Here is a 7,937-nt window from a genome sequence, read left to right as displayed (position 1 = left end):
GCACTGAAAGGGGCAAAGAACACATTATTCAGTGGCTGGACTGAGAGACTAAACCAAAACTACTTCCGATAAAGCAATTAGTTATAGCCCAATGTTTCATCTCTTTTGAGCTAGGAGTCAGGGGAAGATAGTGATCTTCTGCAGGTAAGGAGATGGAGAGCAGTTAAACAATTTAGGAAAAAAATCAATTTCAGTAAACTATCAGAACAAGACCATTCGCAATGAAGAACTACAATTGTAACCTTTACGATGTGATTTTTTCCGTGTGCGAAACTCCCACAGGAAGCTGTGAGCTAGTTGAGCTACCAAAATATGTTTCATTTGCAAAAGAAATGGCTTTTTTTATTTTATTTTTTTTATTCATTTTACTTCCAGACATTTTGCTTCCATTCTAGAAGAGCTGAATTTCTGTAAGGCATCAGGAAGGGACAATTCACTATACGGGGATTGGGAAGGAAGCTGAGATACGTCTGGAAAGGCTGTTACTGTTCCTCATGCATTAACACATCTGCTGTTGCCATCACTGACGGCATCAAGGGCACAGGCATAACCAAGCTTCCTTTCTTCATCCTTCCAGCCACTTATAGATAATCTCACCAGGGCTCATGTTTTTCAAAAATCTCGATCACAGGACACGTTCCCATAGAGTTGGCATCCCTGGGGCTACTCCACACCATGAGCACGTGTCTGTAGCACAGAGGATGGGAACCGTGTTTTCAATGGGAGAGTTTATCATTCCTCAGCCACAGGTCGGTATGGGACTGAGATGCAGTTAAGTAGTTCCCCAGCCTGCATTACCTTTTAACTCAATTTCCATTTCCTAAACCACTGCTGACGTCTGTCTAAATAATCATTATCTCCACAACCACACTGAGTGTTAGTTTTTGCTGAGCATTGCGCAGAAGATTTGGAGCTTTTGAAAGGATGCTGAGCTTAAGAAGCTGCCGCTCCAAGCGGCTCTGGGTGTTTGTCACATTTCACTGGCTGTTTTTTCCAGTGCACACACAAACACACACAAACAAACACCCTACGTGCACACACGCTCTTCTTTCATGTGAGTTGCCTAAGTGAATACTTGCCATCAGATCTTCCAAGCCACAGCACATTTTTAATCAGTCCGATAATTCAATCATTCATTTCAGACCTGCTCTGCGCAGCTGTCATTTTCAAGCATCAAAGCTTCTCTGTCAAAAACAACACAGGCTAGAGGTTCATTCAAGCATCGCTATTTCAAAGTCCTGGGTGGGGAGCGGAGGGAGTGCAGAGGAAAAGAACTAACGGGATGGATTAAATGAACTTATTATAAATACTTCTGAAGCTACCAGCCAACCATCCTCAGCAGAGAACAATGGCATGGCACAAGGGCGACTCAGGCATCTGCAGGATTTGTAAGGCATTTGCAAATCTCACTCTTAAATTGCAGAGCGGGGAGAAGGGGGGATGTGTCAGATGAAGCTTCCTGCCTGAGATGCTCAAAGCCACCGAATGGGATTTGGATGTCTGGTTCTCATTAAAATTAATGGGAATTGGGTGCCCAGACCTACAGGCAGCTTTCAAAAGCTTCGTCTCCATTTATAATTAATGTTCCCAACAGAGTGACTAAATATTTATACAATAGGTCATGTTGTATGCAAAATGGAAGAGGTGCCTATTGGTAGATCAGGGACCAAGAGAAGGAGAATCTGATGGGGTGTCAGGTTCAATCCGCATTGTCCCTTGTTTAAAGCTCTTCTACTTGCAAATCTCCAGCAGCTCCCACTAGATGAGCAGCTAGGGTGGTAGCTCCAGCAACAATTATATTCTCAGGGTACAATACAGCAAATTAAAATGGCAGCTTTACAGCTTTCCTGAGTTCTTCTCCTCTCCCTCCCCACAGCTCTGACTTCCTTCACCAACTCACTTCACCTCTGCAAATCTCAATTTCCACTATGAAAAATACACAGTATCACTGTAGGAGGAATGCAGCAGAGCTTAATCCATGAACACTGCTCTGCCTTGGTCAAAGATACTATAGATGGCAGACATCAAGTAAAAGATTGACACTAATCTGCCTCCAAGCATTAGCAAAGCTGTGGCTGGATCTGTACCGCTGCATTTGCTCCATAGTGATGGAGTAATTCAGTGTACAAAGCTGGTGGGTTGAACCCTGAGAGCATCTGGGGGGTCTATGATCTGTGGGTGAAAGCTTGGCACTCCTGCAGGGGAAGTCCAGAGCAACCAAGTCCTGTCCTGGTTTGCCTGTCCCCCAGAGGAAACTCTTCCTCAGCTGGGCCATGCCTTGAACCCTGCCCCAGCTGACCCACTGAGAGGGTGTCCACGGAAGCTTGGGCCTTGTGTACTGGCTAGCCTTGAGTCCCCACCCAGAAGAGCTCCTGAGCTTGGCTTAAGACAGACACTTGGGGTGGGCTTGATGATTGCACTGCTTTACAATGCTTTAATGGAGGAGATTCAACTCCTTGAACCTTTGAAAATTTGCCTTTTAATTTTTTCTTCCATGTCTCATCCAAAGCCACCAGATGGAGAAGCTCTGATGACTCAGGGAATATGGAGACCCCTGCAGTCTCCTCCCATGCGTTGGCATCTCAAGGTTTGTCAAGCGCAGGTATACGTATTGAGTGGTACCTCAGAGCTCATCTGGGATTCCTCTGTAGGTCCCCAGCTTCTAGTATGCAAGTTGTAACTCCAGCTTCACTAAAATGACGCAAAGCTTAGTCAAAAGACAAGTAGTCTGGTCTTGTCTCTGTGGTCAAACACTCTCTGTTATAAAGGCATGCCTTACTACTCCTAGCCTCTAGCTTCTAGTCACCTTGCTCTTCTTCTCTACTACACTAGAAATCACCAGTAGCTAATGTTACCCTTCCATGTGACCTTGGATGCATTACACAGATCTTTCTTTGGTTCTCCTGGCTATCCTGACCATATTTCACAGCATAACATGGGCTATGGTTAGTGTCAAGGCTGGCTTAGCACAGTACACAAAGCTGTATGCAGTCACTCAAAAGATGAAACTGAACATGAACCACAGCCACAACACCTGAAACCCACAGCCCATTGGGCAGTGCAAAGGGGAAAGAAGGCATCATTCCTCTCTAACACCATGGCCAGCCTGCTTGGCATGGGACATTTGCTGTTCCATGGCTTTGTTCCTAATTAAAACAATCGGCTTTGCAAGACAAAAATTCAAATTCAAGGCTTAGAGCTGTTGTCCCCAGACAAGATGTCAGGAGAGCATCAAGGACACATAAAGAATAAAACAGCTTCATTTTCCTTGTGAATACCTGTCTGCTTATTTTTTAATTAAACAACAGCTGGGTGTAGACTTGTGAAACAGCAGAAGGATCCCAAGACAGAGGAGATTAGGCGATCTACATAATGCAAGGATGTAAACCCTTTCTGTCACTGCTAGAGCAGCAGCTGACGCTGGCAGAATCCACTCCATCACTGAACTCATCATTACAACAAGCTTCTGCAAAGGGCCTCTTAGATTTCGAGCATTTAAACCCAGAATCCATTATGTACCCCAAATCACAGTCAACTTCCCATTTTGCAAAAGAGATAGGGGTCATGGGCAAGGGTTTTAGGAGCAGGCTGGAGAAGCCTCTGTTGGTAGCAACCTACATAAGAACTGGTCCCATCTTCAGGCATGAGCATGGACTAGGCCACCTCTCAAAGCTCCTGCCAGCCCTGCAGATCTATCACTTGTTGAGATAAATGTAGGTGAAAGTCTGAAAGTCTGTGTTTTCTTATCACATAGACTCAGGGACAAAGCAAGCTTCCCCATCCAGAGGTCCCTCAGGGCTTGGCCATGGAGGGAGGGCTGTGAACCCTGGGAGAACGTCTTGGCCTTGCTGCCAAGCAGCCAAGCCTGCACCCCTCTGACGTGTGCGGTTAAGAAGAAAAGACTGGGACCAAGGGCTTGCACTGCTCAGCCCCAGTAATGCCCCTTCTCAGACCCTGAGCCACTGACCCAACCATCATCCGAAGCCAGAGGCAATCCCCCTTGCTGCTCAGCATAGCCATGCCAGGCACCCATGCTGGGAACACAACCGTGCTCCCAAAGAGAGCTGTGCAGGCTGCTGCACTGTCAAACTGCCCTAGATTGGAGTGAATAAGCTCCTTTCTAAAGGAAGATAATTGCTCTATTTTAAAACTAAGTGGTTCAAGGAGAAAAATGCAGGCAAGAGGGCCTGATGCTCTGAGCTTGGGGTGGGAAACAGGAGGTGTGCGGGGCAGAGCAACTGCACAGCTGCTTTGCTGGATGGTCAAAGCGCTGGATGAAAAACATGAGTCAGGCTGCTACTGTGTCCTCAGCCCAGCCAAATCGGTGCCGCTGGAGAAAGCAGAGACCTTGGCAGGAGAAGTGGGTGCCCCTCCTCAGGGTACTGAGCTGTGAGGCTTAAAAGCCAGAGGGAAAAAGCTCCTGGTGGAACAAAGAGCCTCTGTCTCCTCTTGCCTGTGCCCCCTCCACTTGCAAGTTCAGGTTTTGTGGCCATAAAGGAGGTCCCCAGAGCACTTTGGGTCAGCCCGTTAGGCCAGCGCCACTCCACAGGCTGGTCCGAGAGCTGGCGTTGTAAAGCTCAGCCAAGCAGAGGAACCGCCCCCACCACAGGGACAGCTCGCAAGGAAGCTTCTCTGGGGAAAATAGTTGCTGCTTCGGCAAACCGTCTCCCAGAGTGAAGACCAACAAACTAGAGCAGACAACAACAGAGTCATTAATAAGGCCAAGCCTGGCATCTTCCTGGATGCCCCCACCACTGTGATCAGTGATTTTACCAAACAAGCACAGAAGAGGCCTCTTCAGCAGAGTTTTGTCTTTGCTGCTTAAAATTCAATAGCTCCACTTTCCAAGCGGGCAGGAAAGAAACAGTTTTTGTACGTTAACGGCCCGCCCCCCTCGTCCCCATTTGTATGGAGAAAGCTCTCTGGTTTGAACTTGGCAGACGTGCCTCTGGCCTGCAGGGGAAGGACACCAAGAGGCTTGAAGGATGTGTCAGCTGCTTCCTAGCCCTGCTGAACCGGCACTGGTCCTGGCAGAGACGGGTCCCGTTTGAACGTCCCTCGGCTGGAGGTCAGAGAGACGTATTCAGTGCTCCAGCAGCCTGGGTCCCACCACGGATGCCTGTGAACAGCTCCCAGCTTCCCCCAAGGTGGGCACCCTTGCTGATTCTCCCCGTGTCCCTTCTTCTCAGGCTCAGGGGCAGAGTCATGTCACTGGCAGGATCTGTTGAAGGATTGGCCTCATACATCCACACAAAGAGAAAACATGCACATGGTGAGCAAAGCAGCAGCTTGCCTTCAGGCAGCATCTCAAGATGATGATGTAAAATCTGTTTTGGGGGGACCCTGTGACCTGGAAACAATGGTGGAAGCACTCAGCTGACCTCTTATACAGGAGCTGAATACTATTTATGTAAAATTTTGCTTTAAAACCAAGGCTGGCTGCCCTGTCTCATGAGAGCTATTAGCTGTCATTTTAGGTCAGAGTTAAGGTTACTAAGAACATAAATGACACATTTTCTCTCACAGACAGCTGAGACTCCTCTTTTGCACAATGAGCACCCAGAATGAACGGGAGGATGCAGTAAGTGCCCTGGAAAGCTTTTTTCACCTTAAAATAGTTTTGCAGTTGATGAATCCATAGCTGTAACTTAGCACATATGTCTGGAAAAAGGAAGTCCTTGGGCCTTGCTTGTGTAACCCCACCTCATGCCCGTGACTTCCCTCTCAGCTGCCAACCTGCAACAACGCTGTTGGGCTGGCCAAGCTGTAGAGACCCAGCTTCTCTCCCAGAGACCTAGGGTCATTGCCCCGGGATGGTCACCTCCATTGGTTTGATACACTGCAGTCTGCCAGAGGCAGAGCCAACTACTCCCTCTGCGCTGGATCATTGATGAACCGGGCACAGACAAGCAGCAAAAGGGGTTAGGGGCTGAAGCACTGGGGCCAGAGAAGTACACGTCATTCACACAGATAAGATGTCCTTCTGGAGAGCTGGCAGCAGCAAAGGCAGCAGAGAACAGGCAAACAAGGGGAGTGTTTGCTATCTCTGACCCCCGAGCACGCTCCTGGCAGTACGGCTTCAAAGGGAGGAATGAAACGTAGGAACAAGCAACCTGGTCTGGGCATAGACATTGCACTCAGCGAGGGACGTGCCTGCCTTGCACAGATATGAGGGACCTTCTGCCTTCAAATCCTTTCTGACAGTCACCCCACTCCCTCCCCATGGTCTGCAGCCCCTCCATCCAGCTCTCCCACAACAGCAATTCACCACGTGAGCCTTATCTTAGCCACACGTAATCTCAGTCCTTTGTCTCTCAGGACGGGGCTTAAAGAGCTCCCCAAAGTTAACGAAGCAGGTCCATCCCCTCATTAACTCACGGGGCCTGTCTCCTTTGATTAGGTTGTGCTGACTCTGCTCACACTCACACTTGCTGCTCTAGATGCAGGGACACTGGGGCATTTCCAGCTGGGACACAGACAAAAGGAGGAGATAGCAGAGCCTTGGTTACCACCGGAGCAATTCAGGACAAATAATTAGAGGCTTTCATGGCTAATTGGATCTGTACTGTCAATCCAGGACAGGAGATGCCTTAACCCACACTGCCTGCCTGAGATTGCTAAGCAGGCCATAAATAAACTGCAGCACTGGTCCAAAGCTCACCGGCCTTCAGCTTCCACCCTGCGGGCTCCCTCCTAGTCCTGCTACGGCACAGCCTACCTGGCGGGGGAGTCCAGCTCCCTTGCCTTCTTCCGTGACCACAGCCTTGCAGCCATGCAGCCACACCAGGACACTTGGAGTCCACCTCAGGTAGCTCAGAGACCCTTCAGGCATGCAGACCTCAGCATGTCATGGCTAGCTTGAACAAGAAGCTACTGTTTTCAAACTAAAGTCAAAGGGTAAATGAACCAGTGGTCAGGAAGAGCCAGTGTCAGAGATCAGTATTAGCAGGGGCTGGCAAGCCAAAGCCAAAGTATTTTCAGAGGAAGGCTTGTGAGTTGGAAGTTGGTTCCTGCAGTACCTAAACCTACTTTTTGTTTTCAGTTACAGGACAAGGCTCCAGTCCCATCCCCATCTCACTCTCAGCCCTGAAAGTCCTTCTTTCCTTCTGTGCTCAGACATCTCTTCCAGATCCTGGGAGTGCTGGAGCTTGAAGACAAGCCATGCAAACAAGAACAACCACCTTCACATGACTGCCAGCCAGTGCAAGGACATCCAGACCCTTAAAGCAAGCTGGAAGCATGACCCTTCCCTCTGAGGACCTTCAGTATTTAATCATCTTTAAGGAGGCAGGCTCAAAACTGTGCATTGGGCCCCCGAGCTCGCACCCTCTGCAAGGCTGATTGCTATCCAAGGTCCCAAGTGCTTCCCCCAGGAAACAGAGCAAAGGAAAATGGCTTGTACTGTTGTGATGGGTTGACCCTGGCTGGATGCCAGGTGCCCACCAAAGCCGTTCTATCACTCCCCCATCCTCAGCTGGACAGGGAGAGAAAAAAATATAACAAAAAACTTGCAGGTCGAGATAAGGACAGGAGAGATCATTCACTAATTACCGTCACGGGCAAAACAGACTCAGCTTAGGGAAAATTAGCTCAATTTATTACAAATCAGCCAGAGTAAGGTAAATGAGAAATAAAACAAAATCTCAGAACACCTTCCCTCCACCCCTCCCTTCTTCCCGGGCACAACTTCACTCCCGGATTTCTCCACCAAGCCCCCCCAGCGGCACAAGGGGGACAGGGATGGGGTTTAAGGTCATCACACGTTATTTTCTGCCGCTTCACCTCCTCAGGGGGAGGGCTCATCACACTCTTCCCCTGCTCCAGCGTGGGGTCCCACCCATGGGAGACAGTCCTCCACGAACTTTCTCCAACGTGGGCCATTCCCACGGGCTGCAGTTCTTCACGAACTGCTCCAGCATGGGTCCTTTCCACAGTGT

This window comes from Haliaeetus leucocephalus, unplaced genomic scaffold, assembly GCF_000737465.1.
Source record: "Haliaeetus leucocephalus isolate CR32 unplaced genomic scaffold, Haliaeetus_leucocephalus-4.0 Scaffold199, whole genome shotgun sequence".
Lineage (NCBI taxonomy): Eukaryota > Metazoa > Chordata > Aves > Accipitriformes > Accipitridae > Haliaeetus > Haliaeetus leucocephalus.
This window is presented reverse-complemented; position numbering follows the sequence as displayed.